Below are 18615 nucleotides of genomic sequence, written 5' to 3'. Positions count from 1 at the left end.
GCAAAGGTATTATGTGATTTTCATTGATGATGTTTCTTGTAAATGTTAGATATTTTTCATGCAGAAGAATGATCAAACCTTCTCAAATTTTTGTGAATTCAAAGCTTTGGTTGAGAAAGAATCAGGGAAGAAGATCAAGGCCTTAAGAAGCGACAATGGTGGAGAGTATGTCTCTCAAGTTTTTAAGGACTTCTGTGCAGTAGAAGGAATTAAATGGGAATTGACAACACCTCGTAATCCACAGTAGAATGGGGTGGCCGAGAGGAAGAACAGAACAATTGTGGGGGCAGCCTGGGCGATGCTGCTTGACCAAGGACTACCACTTCATTTGTGGGCTAAGGCATGCAACACAGTAGTCTATTTGCATAATATAAGCCCGCATCGCATACTTGGGATGAAGACACTGGAAGAAGCTTTCTCTGGGAAGATACCAGATGTGAGTCACTTTGGGATCTTTGGCTCATCGATATTTTTCCATGTGACCAAGGATGCCCGGAAGAAACTTGAGCCGATGGTAGAGTTGGGGACAATTGTGGGGTACACTGATACACCTCACAACTATCGGTGTACATGCCTACCAGTCGGAGGATAATGGTACGCAAAGATCTAAATTTTTATTAGCAGAAGGCCATGTGAGTTTCGCTTGAGAGGGAGCTCCAACTGCAAGTTGTGGAGGAACTTTTGGTTCCTAAGGAGGAGGAACCTCAAACTGATGTGGAGTAGCCACATGCAGAGGTTCCAGGAGTGGAGACATCCACTCAAGCAGAGTCTTCCAGAGAGGGATGGAAGCACACAAGAGAAGCTGACAGATTGTTGTCGGATGCAAGAGAGAATGTGGGAGAACCATCTTCTCAGTGCAGGTAGAGGAGGTCACCTGATAGTACAATGGATACATGGCCCTTGTTGGGGAATGTGTTGAGACCAATCCATCTTACTTTGAGGAAGCAGTGCAACAGCCGATTTGGGTTGATGCTATGGTGGAGGAGTATGACTCCATAGTTCTGAACAGTGTTTGGGATGTGGTTCCATGACCGAAGAACAAGTCAGTTGTGAGTTCTTGTTGGCTTTACAAGGTAAAGCAAGTTGCTGATGGTAATGTGTAAAAGCATAAGGCAAGATTTGTTGCCCATGGCTTTTCACAGGTCGAGGGGATTGACTATGATGGGACTTTTGCTCCTGTAGAAAGGTACTCATATATCAGATCGATGTTGGCACTATCAGCACATATGGGTTGGAAGATCCATCAGATGGATGTGAAGGTTGCATTCCTCAATGGCAAGATTGAGGAAGAGGTGTACATAAATTAGCCGGAAGGTTTTGATACCTTCGATCATGAGTTGCATGTATGCCAACTTAAGAGAGGCTTCTATAGGCTGAAGCAAGAACCTCGTGCTTGGTACACTAGGATTGACAACTACTTCACCAGGTTGGGCTTCACAAAGAGTGAAGCGGATGTGAACTTGTACCACATCATGGTGGAATGTAAGCAGTTGATAATTGTTCTTTATGTTGATGCTATGATATTAACAGGTGCTGATCAATTGATCATGTCTTGCAAGGAGGACCTTGCAAGAGAATTTGAGATGAAAGACATGGGTCTTATCCACTACTTCCTTGGCATGGAAGTGTGGCAGAGGGATGGGGAAGTGTTTGTGTCTCAAGGCAAGTATGCCAATGAGATACTCAGGAGATTCCACATGGAGAAGTGCAAGCCCATGCAGACTCCTCTAGCAAGTAACTGGAGGAAGGAGGATGCTACTTTAAGAGAAGTAGTAGAGGCTACTATGTATCGACAGACTGCGGGTTCACTGATGTATTTAGTGAACACACGACTAGATTTTTGTTATGCGGTGAACCAGCTGAGTCAAGCTATGGATCAACCTACCAAGATGTTTTGGAAGATAGCTAAGCATGTTTTGAGATACCTCAGAGGCACATCTTAATATGGATTATGGTACAGATGGATAGAGGGAGTGAAGCTACAGGGCTTCACCGATGCAGATTGGGCAGGGAGTCTGTTATAGACATATTTGGGCACTTCAACCCCAATCTTATATGTCAATAAACTAGGGCTCATCATCCCCTAAAAGAGTTGTTTCATACCCTAAAAAAAATGGTCATCTGATTACATCATTCCCCAAAAAGTTTCACTTGAAAAACCATCCAAAAATGGCCTAAACTGAACCATATTGACTGTTACACTGGCCAGGTGCGATGCATACTGATTAGACCTTCTGTAGGGTGCGATGGGTGAGGATGGACAAATGTCCGAGATAGTTTGATAAGTGGATACTCATGGAATCTTCTAAAAACTTCTCCTATGACACTTGCCTCTCTGAACTCGCCCATGGATGAGTAAGAGATCCAAGAAATCTCCACGTGGAACCAATTGTAACAAGTGGAATCAATTGTAACAAGTGGAATGACACTAATCAAAACCCTAGAGATGACTCACACCCTTGCACACATCTATAAATATATCCCTCATCTAAGAGATCCAGAGGCTGGAATTTTGTGAGTTGCAAGGAAGTGCTGATAGTTTGTATTTGAGGAAAAGAGCATTGTATTGTTGGTGTGATCTTGCTATTTCATGAGGTGAAGAGGGATTGATGCTAGGAGGATGATGCTAGATCAGACAACTGGGTTGTAATTCTCCCTTCTATTTAACAAAGTTCTTCAAGTTTCTTCCATATGATTATGCAATTGTGAATGTTATCATTTGTGAATGCTATTGTATGTTCATTATATATCTGATTTTGTTGTGTTTATGTTACAATAGATCAAGATGCTTTGATGGTTCTTTGATGGGATAAGTACAAAGAGGAGTTGCAAGCTTTGTGAAGGGGGAGAAAGATCAAGCAAAGGATTAAGCGGAAGTTCTAGGTTGGTCCTCTCATCTTTCTCTTATCTATTTTGCATAGAAGAAATCATTGAATTACTTTAAACTGTTTTTTCTAGGGTAGCTGCCAAACCTAGAGGGCTAGTCAATCGAAAAGACACTAGTTTTCCCAAAAACAAAATGGAGACTCCATTGGGGATCGAATAGATGTTTGCTAGTTGTTATTGTTTGTTTTATAGACTATAGACAGAGCTTGAAGTTAGCCAGGTAGCCTTTGAACTACTCTTGCTCTGCAATTGCATAGTAGATGAATGTTGCTTCAGTCAATCTTTGGTTTAGTTTATGACTTAAAAATTGGACTTACAAGCATTCTAAATTCCCTTTTGGTAGCTCTGTAACCTCTCAAGAGTTGCCTCTGTACTTTTCTCTTTACTATCCCTCATAGCTTAGCTTAACTTACTGAAAGTAGCTGCTCATCTGAGCCAAAACCCATTTTAGTTGCACTCCCTGGCCCATTGCACTGTCTGTCATTGTGACCCAGTATGCATCGCACCTCCTGAGTGTCTAAAGTGTGATGCATCCCTATTTTTGTGAAGCCTAGATGTGATGACTGTCTGAACCTATTTCCATTCTATAAATTTGGGGGTTTGGTCCTTGTTTTCAGTCTTGTTTAGTTGTTTTGCTGCTCTTGAACAACACTTCCTTACTGAAGCTTGCTTGCACAACATAGATTAGCCTCCATTGATTAGGATTAGTAAATGTTTTTATGTATTTGTGCATCATTTACAATCCTTTGTCAAAAAGTTGCTTAAATTGATCTGTCGCTTTGGTAAAAGAAGTGTCGTAACTATCATTTTGTGTCAAAAATAGAAGTGTCATTGATTCTTCCTTCCCTGAATAATTGATTGAGTTTTTTGTCATGAATTTGGTTTGATTTGTTGATATTCGAAGTGTCAAAAGCATTTTTCATTCAAGATTGAAAAGTGTCATTTAGTCTTCCTTTCTCTTTTGAAGAAGAAATTGTCAAAATGTCAGTTTGAAAGAAATATTTCAGATCTTTGCTACACTTAGTTTTCCTTTTTGGAATTTTTTACATTAAGGAGAACGAAAAACAAATACATGCATTTAGTTTGTGTGCGAAATATGATTTAGGAAAATGCACTAGTGTGTGCTCTTTGCGCTTTGTTTGAAAGAATTGTAATCTTCTGTAGCTAGGATTTTCATTGATCAAAATAAACAACGATTGTTTATCATTGTAGATTTCATTTTTAGGAATTTCAAATCAACATCACGCGGTGAACCATTGAAAGGCAAAATTTAAGCAAGATCAACTCTAAAATAAATTTCAATTAACCTAACAATGCCTTGGAACATAATGCAACACATCTAGAGGTATAGGCTAGAGATGTGTTCCGGCGTCGTAAAAATTAGTAACTATCGTTTTCATTGAAGGTTGGGTGATTCCTCCTCCTTAATACGACAAGTGCTAGCATGGAATTGTCCTTCCCGTACCATTGAATATATATTATAAGACCACAATAGGCTTATATCCTTTATCCATAAGAAGCCAAGTCTGCCGCCCTATCGATCGCAATGCACTGAACACAACATTCGGGAAGATTGACTGCCGTACATAAGTCCTTGGTAATTTCTCTTCAATTTACCACCAAGGTGTATATTTCAGTTTTGTGATTGGTTTGGTAATCCTCTGTCTAGATTTTCCAAAGTAGTCACTTTCGTTCCTTTTCGACTCTTTAAAAGAAAAGGTCCATCTGAGCACTTGTCACTTCAGGCTCATTAAAAATCAAAGGGGACTAGAGTAATCTTTAGATTTTTCTCAACTCTTAAAAAATTAAAAAGCAAAGTTGTGTCAAAGAGTCTTTAAAATTAATTGAATTCGGAATAACATCATTTTTCCCCTTAATTTTGAGTTGATCAAGTAATCCGAAATCATGGAAGAAAGTAAATCAAAACCCTGTCGTTCGCGGATACTAGCGAGTCAACCATCTTTGCCTTCGGAAACAAAGCCATTCTAGGAAAAACGGTCTCGTTTAACTGAGTCCAATTCATCTAGTTTATTTGAAACTTTTGTTTCAACATCATCAGAGACTACAATTACTTTGATCATTTCTGGTACATCTGCCTTTAGAGAAGAAGTTCTGTAGTTACAAGAGGACATTAGAACTGATCCTAGTGTAATGGTAGACACTTCTATGCATGAAACAACTCCATCTAGAGTTGATCAAGTGACTAAAGTTCACTTACCTAAACATCTGGAAGTCGAGTTTTAAAATTCAGAAGGTGTCACCCCTCCAGTATCTGTCACTGCAGAAGCTATACCTTCTTCAGCTCCAGAAATATTTTACGAACCTGACGGTCTACCTCTTCCACCTAGTCTAATTGCTATAGAGGAGATAGTAGAGGATCCTCCCTCCAATACCACGTTACATTTTGGAACTGGGATTCATTTGTGTCCTTCTACTCCTGAGTTTGGTTCTTTTAATCATCCCTCATCGCAAGTTCATGTTGAATTGATAGGAAATATTTTGGATAGACTAAACATGCCTGAGCAACCATCAACATCTAAGATTGTGTCATCTAATGCAACTATGGCAGAACTTCCTGCTGCCATTCCTACATTGTTTGTTGGTATACCATCTGTTCCAACTAGTTATCAATCACTAGCGGGAGTCCACTTAGAGGCCGCTTCGGCAACATGGTCTGCTCTTATTTATTCATTCGGAGTCCCATATGGTATTTCTTATGTTGAAACTCAGCGAATTGATCCTGCATGCCAATATCAATTTTGGTAGACTAGTCTTCAAAGACCGATATATCCTTTGAACACTGGAATGCCACCATATGGAGGGCAGTATGCTTTTTCATTGTTCCCTCCTGGGGAACAACCATATGAGAGTTTACAACAAAATTCAGGTCAAACTGGAATTACATCTAGTGGTTGGGTACCAATACTGCCACAACAACCAAGGGTTGTATATTCAATGCAACCGATCCAACCTGTGTCAAATATTCCCACTACACCTGTAATTGTGACTGTGTCACAAGTACAAGCACTCCTTGTTGTGTCTCAACCTCAAGTCTCTCAGGTTGCAATGCAACAGCCTCTTGTCTCTATGGCTCAATTGCAACCTCAGGTTAGTGTTTCCTTACCGTGAACGACTCAGGCTCAAACGGGTATTATCACTCCACATCTTGGTCAATCTTCCAATATTGGGCAACAACAAATGGTCCAACAACCATGGCTGGTACAATCCCAACAACCACAATTCCAGCAAACCCAACCTTAGTTTAGGCTTGGTCAATATCAAACCTACCACAAACCTGAGCAACAAGGCTTTTATAGGTAATGGATAGCTGCATTTTCAAAACGGTTATCAACAACCACACTATACTAGTTATGTCCAACAACATTATCAAAGTTACCAGCATCAGATACATTATGCTGGTATGCAAAGACCTATTGCTCAGGCGATTCCATCTTATCCTGGGTATGCTTCACCTAACCTGAATCAACAGTTGCCTTTTCTAGAAACTCTAGAATTACTAGATTTGAACCGACTGACGAATGATCCAATTGCATACACCCCTTGGTGGTCAGCAATTCCTCATAAACTTCCATTTGATATTCCTAAATTCAATGGAAATCCAGGAGAAGATCCATCGAATCACGTAATGACTTTTCATTTGTGGTGCTCATCTAACACCCTGAATGATGATTCGATTAGGCTTTTCCTTTTTCAGAGAATGCTAATTGGTATGACAACGAGATGGTATATTGAATTGCCTAGAGCTTCGTTTGACAATTTCAGCACCCTTGCCACCACTTTCTAACCCACTTTCAATTACCCATTAGGTAGGAAATAGAAACGAAACTCCTTACCAACTTTAAACAGACCATGGCCACTCACATATCTAATCGTATTCATGAGTGGTGACATCATCGTCGAATGGTAAAGACGTATGTTCTTGATCAGCTTTTAGCTAAGTGGTTTATTAAGTCCCTGTTGCCATCTATCACTGAGGATGTGGCGAAAGGAGGAGTTGTCATTGAAGAGAAAGTCATTGCTCGTGCCCAATATTTAGACTTGATCTATACTCAGTCTAGCACGCTCTACGACAAAATTCTTGATGCTCCTAGATCAAAATTTTCCGTTCCACCCCCTCCTAAATCGAATAGGGACTCCCACGCTGGTGATGGCGTGATTGGAGCCTTGAGCACACAAACAACAAAAGCTCCAGCTAGTAAAGCTCTTCCAGTTTCTAGTCAGAATGCAAATGACAAACCTCTTTCCTCAGAGATTAATGCCTTGTCATCTGACAAGGGCAAGAATCCAAAGCAACCAGGGGGTAAGAAGAAAGGGAAAAATAATAAGAAGAAACAAGAGAATTCAACTCCTAAAAAATATTCTGAGAACCCTACTAGGCAAAAGAAACCTCCTCCTCATTTTCCATGTATGATATGTAACGAGGAGCATTATATGAGATATTGTCCACATCGAGTTGAGGTTAAGAAATTTTTAAAGACTTCAAGTACCTCAGTGGTGTTGACTGATCCGTTTCCAAACCCAGAAACTAATCTGGTTGCTATCGATCATGCTTCCACATCCCAAGTGCTTATGCTATCCATCTCAAAATAGCAAAATGATGCTTTGATATTGACAAGGAATAAAGATTATGGGAATCCATTGTCGTCAAATAGCCAGGCTACAGATCAACCTAGTAGTTTGACATCGACTTCGCAAGAAGTTGTTCCACCCATTATTCCTGAATTAACTATAAAGCCGCCAAAGGGAGTCATACACAAATCAACATTTAATACTCATGATTGAGCTGCACAGAATTATAATATAGTGGAGGATTTGGCTCAATCACCATCTACTATGTCGACACTTGAAGTACTGTAGAATTGCCCCTCCCAAAAGCAGGCTTTGTTATCAGCAATAGGTGGGATTGATCCAGAAGATTCCAATCTTGTGGCCTTTAATCATAAAGGATATACACCTCAGTTACTGGCCCAAATCACTTTCCTTATATAGGTAAAAGCCCTCAATAAAACTGTTCATCAAACAATCATTGATGAGGGGGAATCTACCTATATTATGTCAATGAGTTTCTAGAAAACTCTAGGTTCACCACCCTTGTCACGATTATCAATGACATTAAAAGCATTCGATGGAAGAACATACATGTCGTATGGGATTTTAAGTAACTTGCAAGTTGAACTGGGGAGCAAGACAGTAGAAATTGTAGTCAAAGTTATTGATGGAAACCTTGATTACAATATCTTACTGGGAAGGCCCTGGATTTATGCTATGACTGCCGCTGTGTCTACATATTTTAGAAAGATTGCATTTCCCTTCAAAGGTGGAATCACATTCATTGACCAACTAACCTTTTTTCCCAATAGTTCACATGCTACTAGAAGCATTCCATTGATCCATGGAAGTTCTCAATTGCTTCAAAATGTCAGAGGAGGTCTCCTAAAAGACCCTTCCTTAATGGGTACTTTTTCCCTCCCGCCTCCATTTGGTCTTGCGGAAGTGGCCACAGTGGAAACCTGTCATATGATATCTTCTACATGATCTAAGTTTAAGAAGAACTCCGACCATTATGATAGTGCAGATCACTGCGAGGTATTGCCACCAAGCCCCATAGAATCTTTGTAGCAATCAATCTTCTAGGCCTGGGCACAAACACGAAGTAGCACTCAACGAGTGTTTGGATAGATAGGTCTTTAGAGTATGGTACCTCTTCCGATCCTTGGTATCATATACATTCTACAGACAAAGGAATCATCCAATCAATGATGATAGGAGAGATGTTGTGGGAAGATTACCACCATTGTTCCCACCTTTAAGATAATAATGAAGATTATTCAAGCGACCTCAATCATCCTTCAGTTTTTTGTTTTTTATTAAATACTGTAAATACAGTGGATTCCGAGTGAAATCTATCCAATATTGAAGAAAATATCACCATTAACATTTTGACCAAACCTAATGTTGTAGCATTGGCAAATCTTGTTCTCCATTTGAACTAGATATTTACTTTGCTCTATTTCAAGAATTTAGAGATGTCTTTGCATGGTCATATGAAGAAATGCCAGGCATTGACTTGAGAATTGTTGAACATGAAATCAAGATGTATCCAAATGTCAAACTAGTACAACAACGGCTTCGACCTGTCCATCCGAAGAAAACTGCTTCCATTAAAGCAGAATTTGAAAAACTCTTGCATATTGGTTTTGTTTACCCTGTTCCTCTTACTGATTGGGTATCGAATATTGTTCTTGTAATGAAAAAGCAAGGAATGATCAAAGTGTGTGTCGATTATAAGGATGTAAATCAAGCATGTCCAAAGGAAAACTATCCTACACCCTTCATCAACCAAATAATTGATGAATGTGCCGGATGCGAAATCTTTTCATTCATGGATGGATTTTCCGGATACAATCAAATCAATATCCACCCACAGGACCAGTCAAAGACTACATTTATATGTCTGTGGGGCACATTCACATATCGCAAATTACCTTTCAGTTTGAAGAACGCAGGGGCAACTTTTCAGAGGGCAATGCATTACGATTTCCATGACATCAAACACATCGTTCGACCTTATCTTGATGATCTATCGGTTCATTCGTGAAAGTGGACTGATCATCTGCAGCATTTGAGAGCCATATTTCTACGTTGCCAACACTACAAGATACGACTCAATCTGCACAAGTGTGTGTTTTGTGTTGGTTCTGGTTGATTACTTGGTTTTGTAGTTTCTAAGGATGGAATTCGACTCGACCCATTTAAGGTTCAGGCAATCCTTGACATGCCTCCACCTTCAAATTTGCTTTAGATTCAGAGACTCCAAGGGAAAGCTAACTTTCTGAGGAGGTTCATTCCACATTATGCTGAACTCACTAAAGGTTATACGTGTCTTTTGAAAAAAGAAGTACCCTTCCACTGGGATCAGGTTGCACAAGCTTCCTTTGATGCTTTAAAAGATTCCCTGGTAAAAGCATCATTAATGTATGCTTCTGACTATCAAAAAGACTTTAACCTGTATCTCGCTGCTGTAGATACAACCATTGCCATGGTTTTAGCGCAAGAAGATAATGGAATTGAACATCCTATATATTATTTAAGTCACAATCTTAATGATACAAAAAGCAAGTACTCATATGTTGAAAAGTTGGCTTTAGCAGCCGTTCAAGCAGTTCAAAGATTTTGACACTATGTTCTCTTTCGCAAAACTACCATTGTGTTAGATTGCAACCATATGAACTATATTCTATCGCATCAATTACTAGGGGGAAAATATTCCAAATGGATAGAAATTTTGCAGGAGTTTGATCTGGAATTCACCAAATCCAAATCAAAGAAATCTCTTGTCTTTGCAAAGTTACTTTGTGACCTTCCCTCGTCATCCAACGATTTAACATCTAAAGCATCAATCATGGATCAGACTCTATTTCTGATATCTTCAAGCGATTCATGGTATGGATATATATTGGTCTATCTCCAAACCAAAAAATTTAGGCCTAACACCTCTCGCTCTGAGCAGCAACGTACTCGATACCAAGACAAGGACTATTTGATCGTTGATGATACACTTTACCTTCGTGGTGTCAATATAGTTCTACGAAGGTGCCTCAAGCAAGAGGAGGCCAAAATTTTTTTGAATGGTTGTCATTCAGGTGTTTGTGGGGGGCATCTATCTGGTTACGCTACTGCACAAAAGATCTTACGAGCTGGTTACTTCTAGCCCACCATATTCAAAGATTGCATAACTACAGTCAGATGTTGCCATGCTTATCAGTTTTTTGATCGCAAAACCAGATTACCACCTACACCACTGCATCCTGTAGTCGTTGTTGGGCCATTCACCAAATGGGGCATTGATTTCATGACATGTAACCCCCCCCCCGTCGGGGGGCATGGGTATATTATAGTCGCTGTCGACTATTTTACAAAATGGGCCAAGGAGATGCCTACATTAAACAACAACGACGAAACGATTGCTATTTTCTTTTTTAATCATGTAGTTTTTAGATTTGGTGTACCACAGGCTATAGTCATAGATCATGGGTCGTATTTTCTCAATCACATGATGATTGAATTGACTGCCAAATTAGTATTGTCCCATGATAGTTCTACTGCATATTATTCGAGGGCTAACGGACAGGTTGAGGCGATCAACAAAGTCCTTAAGCGCATGCTGCAGAGAATGATTGGAGTGCACAAACGGAATTGGCATTTAATCATGTACTCAGCCCTGTGGGCATATAGGACTTTGGTGAGAAATGCGACCAGATTTATGCCCTTTCAATTGGTATATGGTCTGGAAGCTGTCTTACCAATTCAGTGCGAAATCTCATCCCTCAAGCTTGCGATTGATCTTCTTCCTAAAACTTCTGAAGAAGAGGCTTGTTTATTGGAACTAATCCATCAGGATGAAACCCATCGTGATGCTGCGTTGGCTAACAAAGCACATAAGAAACACGTCAAGGCACAATATGACAAAAATGTCAAGCCTCATGTCTTCTCAGAAGGTGACTTGGTCTTACTTTACGATCAAGACTCTGACAAATTAGGAGCAGGTAAATTCAAACCATTATGGATGGGCCCCTACATTGTTAAACGAGTATTGACAAAAGGAGCCTATGAGTTGCTCGATTATGATGGGATTCCACTGTCACAGCCCCAAAACGGGTTATATCTTAAACATTACTATGCTTGATTAAGTGTAGTAAACTCATTGTACATATGCTTTTTTTGCATTTTTTTATTTTCTTTTAGAGTTGTCATTTTGGTTAGGTAATCCACTTTGCATTTGTTGCAGATGTCAGACTTTTTGGAACCATTTGTTGGGTATGCCGATGGAGCTAGTCGTAGTACGTAGAACTTATCTTCTGCAGCCTGGGCCATTTTTGCTCCAAGCAGCGAGTTAGTGAGTTTCAGGGGGATATGTATTGGTCAATCGATGAAAAACATCGCTGAGTATAATGCATTGATTGAACTTCTCTCTGATGCCATTTCACATGGCATGCACCGACTCGTTGTTAGGCTAGATTCGAACTCGTCATTCTACAGCTTACCGGTGTTTATTCCGTTCGGAACCCAGCTATTTATTGCATGTTCCTAAGAGTCAGGATTTTGGAAAGACATTTTGATTCCATTCAATATGAACAAATTTCCATAAACTTAAACACATTGACTAATTCATTAGCAAACTATGTGTTAAATAGACATTTGCAGCATTTGTAAAGAAAGAATTTCACATCAACATTTGCATCATGATTGCATAACTTAACCAAAATAAAACTTCGAAAATCAAAAATAGATAACTGTTTATAGTTTTTACAGAATGTTTTGTGCCCAAGACAAAATTAGTCATCTGGCCAAGAAACTAAAAAATGAATGCAGAAAAGAATCCTAGACTAATGATGCTGGTGATAACATGTCATCGCCTGTGCTATCATGTGCAGGAGTCTAGTCCAGTGACTCGGTACGCCAGTAGTATGGTGTTGTAACCTCAAAGGTAACTCATCAGTCCTGACATCCTAAATACCGAGAGTGAGGCCCTCGATCTGATCCTGCAACATTGCCAGGGTCTTCGATATGTCCAGATCCCAAAGGACGGCCCTCCCTACAGCCTCTCCTGCTGGAGCATCATCTACCGCCCATGGGCGTACCACTGGTCGCACTGGTCCAATATCTGCACACACATATAAGTTTGATTAGTCTTGGTAACATTAAAAAACACAAAAACATTATAAAACTGATAAACAAAGATGTGGTCGAATCATTTTACCTATAGCACTCCATTGCTCACCAGCTGGTAAGGCCAAATCAGGGTCGCCTTAGAAATCCATCCCAATGTATGGATACTCTGGAAATACCATCTCTTAGCAGTGGAACCACTCGAAAAATGCATCAGAGAAGGAAATTTGTGACTGGTCGGGATGTCTGGCCATAAGATCAACCCATCTCTACATCCGTGGTTCCCTCGGCGCTGGCAATCCTAGTGAAATGTTCTGAGGCTGCATCAGTGGAATCCTCTCCAAAGCAAAAGCAGTCAATATGGATCCGTAGCCAAAATTCTTGGTCCTTCCATTCTTTACTTTGGAGAGTTGTTCTTTTATGATAGGAAGTATCGCCTCACACCAGTTGAACACCTTCGGTTCTAGGCATTCCAGGGCATACTGCATGTAAGATCTATTCGCCAAATGTAAGGCAGCACTGCCAGCCAATCTAGCAAAGGTAAATAAAATGTTCCTTAAGGGCCGATCAGTGACATATTGGATATTGATCTTGCCATATCTACTGGGCTGAGAACCATCCCTGTAAAACTGACGAATGTAATCTTTCACAGATTCACCTCCATGAGCGAATCCTAATAGTGAAAGAGGGGCATCACGCCTCGACAATCCTGTCAGAAACTAAATATCCTCGATTTTCAATGGAATAGATTCACCTCTGATCTGGAAGACCTGGTCAATCGGATCCCAAGCATCGAGAAAATACTGCAACAAACTGATATGTTACCTCGTGCTGGATATGCGGAAGAACTTCAGCAAACCACAATTTCTTAATGCATCAACTATGCCCTGGTCATGTAAAGCAATCATGTCCTCCTCTTCATGTTCTTGTTCATGCCATGTGACAACCATCTTGATCCAACAAATATCTGAAATACAGACAAAAGATGAGTTAGGATCCAAATTTGAGCAAAAACAGGAAAAAATTTGATGAAAAATCACTGTGTAAGGATGCCTTTCTGCACCCATCGCACCCTGCCTTTGAGCAAGGTGAGATGCATACTAACTGGCTAGTATACAACTTAGTATGCATGGCACCTTTTGATGCAGACTAGGTGCGATGATTGGGGAACGAAATATTCAAACCCCAAGGGCCCAGAAATGTCGAAAAACTTGCTCAGAATCAAGAAAAGATGGAATGAAAATGAAGAGCTCAGGATTAGCTCCTACCTGGTCCTGATGGTGCGGAAAATGGTCCACCGGATCTCCCAAAATCAACTGGTGAAATTTGAGGGGGAAAACCACTCCAGAGCTCCGAAATCCCAAATTTGAAGTGAAATGATGAAAGTGAAAGGTAAAACTACTTTTTATGGTTACCATTCATGTATTTCAAGTAAAATGTTAGTTTTAATTCATTTTTTGTACATATATGTGTATTTATAATCAATATGATGGAGTGATTGAGCAGGTTGAATGATTGACGAAAGAATCCAATGTGCTAAACAGTGAATTGAACATCTTTGATCACCGATTGAAGCATAATTTTTACAAGCTTGTGTAAAAAATGAAACTAACACTGAGCATAGTTCCCCCATGGTTCAAACTCATTAAAAAATGAACCCACCTGGAGTAATTAACCTTTGTGATTGCCATGCTATCAGCCTTTTGAGCCTTGGTTGTGTACATCCCATCACCTCCATTCTTTTGGCTGATCATACACTTCCACTTGGTTGTTTACCCTTTTTTGAGGAACAGTTGCGATGAGTGGTCTTGTTAGCCAGCCTCTTCATAGAATCACCATGTTTTTAGAAGTTCCAAGATTACTTGGAACTAGTTGCTACCCTAGACACCACTCATTCCTCAAAATCAAGTCTCCTTTAAACCCTTTTCAGACTCGTTAAATATGAAAAGATTGTCGAGCAATTGGCCTTTCCAGCTCGTTAAAGTGCTTGGAAATGTCATCCCTCCTATATAATTTTATACTTTTTCGGACCCGAGGGATTATCCTATGAAAAAGTGCGAGTGCTTGTCTTTTTCGGCTCGTTAAAGTGATCGGAAAAGTCATCCCTTTTGTATTATTTTATCCTTTTTCGAACCTAAGGGATTATTTTACGAAAAAGAACTTCTGGAATTTTCTTTTCATCTCTTTTCAAACTCTCTAAACAAGAAAAGGATCGAATTATCCTTGTCGTTAAACTCATTAAAACAATAGCGACAAACTTGTCCATTCTAGACAAGACCAAGTTTCACTGTCGCTAGACTCATTAAAACATAGAAACAGGTTTGCCCGAAGGGAAAATTATAGAACAAGCATATGTTATCCTCCTCAAGCTTGAAAAAAATAAAGAGGTACTGGTCAGCAATGACTGGGGAATAGGGAAGAAACTTGAAGAAACTTATGGTAGCAGGTCGCTCTTGACCATGACACTTTCACTCCATCGCCATTATTGAGTTAGGTTGGGTTATTTCGTTCACCGGTCATCTAATCATTGGTCTTCCACACCATCCATCTTTTGGGGTTAACGCTACCAATCCATCTCAGTGTCGCTGACATGTTCAAGAGAAATCATTCAGTTGAGAAACCACAATCCAGTTAATGCCTCATCCACTACAATACCTTCAACCTTAATCTTTTCATGACTGCCATTCCTAAACCTTGTGTCATCATATCGTTTTTACCTCCAGAAATCATTTACTTTGTTTCATGTCGTAGATGTGGGATACATCAAGGCCCTCCTACGACAAGTTTCTTCTTGTCAACATCAGCTCTTTATCCAAGAAGTTGACTTAGAAACACCCCTTTCGGTGCTTTGAAGCTTGCATGCCTCAATGGCAAGTTTCTCACTTCTGGCGATATGTTGACATCAATGGCCTTCGACTAAAAGATTTTGTGTGGTGTTTGACATCGGATCATAAATTCACACCATGTGAATTGTACTATAGTACCTTGAGGGTCATTATCATTATCGGTGATTCCTCTCGCGCCTGTTAACAGCTCACATTATTGGTTGGTAATCAGACGATGTCTTTCCATGTTCGACTTCAGAACATCTATTCACATGGATTGACTTGTACATCAAGCGAAGATTGAACGAGTTTGAAGACCCCGGATCTAGTTTCATCCATCAGGGCTGCGATATATTCAGGGATATAAAAACATCAAATGTACAAAGGAGCTCACAGGTGGTCATTCGAACCAAGGATGATGACTCTACATCTGAAGAATCACTAGTTTGCATATACAGATGACTACCTGTTCTATGTACATGAAATGAATTTATAAAGCTGAGCATAGGAATGCTCGCCTCAGCTAGATCATGAAAATTATATTATGACTATGTATTGTATTGTATCTTATATAGGTCACCTTCCAGTTCGAAACCTCGAATCCTCATGATAAAGCATTTCACCCGACATCAAGATTTATGACTTCATGCTTTAGGGGGCAACTATTATAGACATGTTTGGGCACTTCAACCCCAATATTATATGTCAATAAAATAGGGTTCATCAACCCCTAAAATAGTTGTTTCATACCCTAAAAGAACATGGTCATCTGATTACATCATTCCCTAAAAAGTTCCACCTGAAAAACCATCCAAAAATTGCCTAAACTGAACCATATTGACTGCTACACTGGCCAAGTACGATGCATACTGAGTGGTACACTACTCAGGTGCGATGCATACTGATTAGGCATTCTATAGGGTGTGATGGGCGAGGATGGACAAATGTCTGAGACAGTTTTCTAAGTGGATACTCATGGAATCTTCTAGAAACTTCTCCCATGAAACTCGTCTCTTTGAATTCGCCCAGGGATGAGTAAGAGATCCAAGAAATCTCCAAGTGGAACCAATTGTAACAAGTGGAATCAATTGTAACAAGCGGAATGACACTAATAAAAACCCTAGAGATGACTCACAACCTTGTACACATCTATGAATGGATCCCTAATCTAAGAGATCCAGAGGCTGGAATTTTGTGAATTGCAAGGAAGTGCTGATAGTTTGTATTTGAGAAAAAGAGCATTGTATTGTTGGTGTGATCTTGCTATTTCATGAGGTGAAGAGGGATTGATGCTAGGAGGATGATTTTGGATCAGACAACTGGGTTGTAATTCTCCCTTCTATTTAATAAATTTCTTCAAGTTTCTTCCATATGATTGTGCAATTGTGAATGTTATCATTTGTGAATGCTATTGTATGTTCATTATATATCTGATTTTGTAGTGTTTATGTTGCAATAGATCAAGATGCTTTGATGGTTCTTTACCACTGTGTTTCTACAGGTACTCTTCAAGTGGGATAAGTATGGAGAGGAGTTGCAAGCTCTACCAAGGGGGAGAAAGATCAAGCAAAGGATTAAGAAGAAGTTCCAGGTTGGTCCTCTCATCTTTCTCTTATCTATTTTGCATAGAAGAAATTGTTGAATTACTTTAAACTATTGTTTCTAGGGTAGTGTTATTGGGAATAGTGTCTATGCAGAACTGCTAATCTCACTAAGGCTGGTAGCTACCTTAGAAACAAACAAACTAAAACTACTTTCGTTTTCCTTTATGAGAGATAGATGAGAGAAGAATAAAGGAGACCAACCTCTGTCTTGCGCTTGGTTCCTTATTCGATTCCTCTCCCTTTTGATAGATCTTTTGCTACTCGCTTCCTTGTCCACCCAGCTTCACAGGGTACCTGTAGAATCAAAGCAACATAATACTATCCAAGAACATAGATCTATTATCATAAACAATATAGGATCAGATGTACATTGACCACACAAATGCATAAAACATTAATCATACAAGCATGTGGAGGAAAACTTGAATAGCTTTATTGATAATCAAGAAAGAGCCAAGAGAATTACAACCAATTGTTCTGACCCAGCATCATCCTCTCAGCAAGAAGCCCTTCTTCACCTCATGAAAAGCTTAGATCACCCAACACTATGATATTGCACCAAGAAACCAGCAGCACTTCCTTACAAGATGCAAAATTCCAGCCTCTGGATCTCTGGGATGAGGGATCCATATATAGATGTCTACAAGGGAGGTGAGTCAGCTTGAGATTTGATTAGTGTCTTCCCTCTGATAGTTCTTGATTCCACTTGGAGATAGATGATCTCTTACTCATCCCTGGTTGAATTCAGAGAGGCAACTGTCACAGGAGAAGTTTTTGGAAGATTCCATCCTTCTCCACCTTGCGGATTGACCCTGCCATTTGTCCCTTCTCACCCATCGCACCCCATAGAAGGGCTTTTTGACATGCAACGCACCTACTGTGTGTATTTAGGTGGGATGCAACACACTTTGCCTATGGAGCAGGTGAAATGCTCCAGTTTTGACCAGTTCTGAGTAGTTTTTCATGGAGAACTTCTGGGAGATGTTGTAATTAGTTGACCTTGTTCTTCTATGGGTTGGAACAACACCTTTAGGGACTTAGGAGCCCTTGGTTTATGGACATTTATGCTTGGGGTTGCAGTGCCCAAAAATGTCTATAACAGTTGCCCCCTAAAGCATGAGGTCGTTAATCTTTTGATATCGGGTGAAATGCTTTATCATGATGATCCGAAGTTTTTTCGAGCTGGGAGGCGGCCTGTAATAAGATGCAATAAAATACATTATCTTCATTTTATTTTCATGATCTAACTGAGGCGGGCATTCCCATGCTCAGCTTTATAAATTCATTTTCATGTACATAGGATAGACAATCGTCTGAGTGTAGACTGATGATTCTGGTAGAGCCATCATCCCTTAGATTGGATGATTATTTGTGCAGCAATGATGTACATTTGATGTCTTTATTTTCCTGAATATATATCGCAGCCCGGATGAATGAAACTAGATCTAGGGTCTTTAATCTCATTCGATCTTCACTCAAAGTACAAGTCGATCCATGTGAGAGATGTTCTGGAGTCGAACATGGAAAGACATCACCTGATTACCAACCAATGATGCAAGTTGTTAACAGGCGCGAGAGGAATCACCGATAATAATAATGATCCTCAAGGT

Source organism: Pinus tabuliformis, chromosome 1_2 (genome assembly GCF_031772625.1).
Source record: "Pinus tabuliformis cultivar Carrire ecotype Pingquan chromosome 1_2, CPIR1, whole genome shotgun sequence".
NCBI classification, from domain to species: domain Eukaryota; kingdom Viridiplantae; phylum Streptophyta; class Pinopsida; order Pinales; family Pinaceae; genus Pinus; species Pinus tabuliformis.
Note: the sequence above shows the minus strand (reverse complement) of the source record.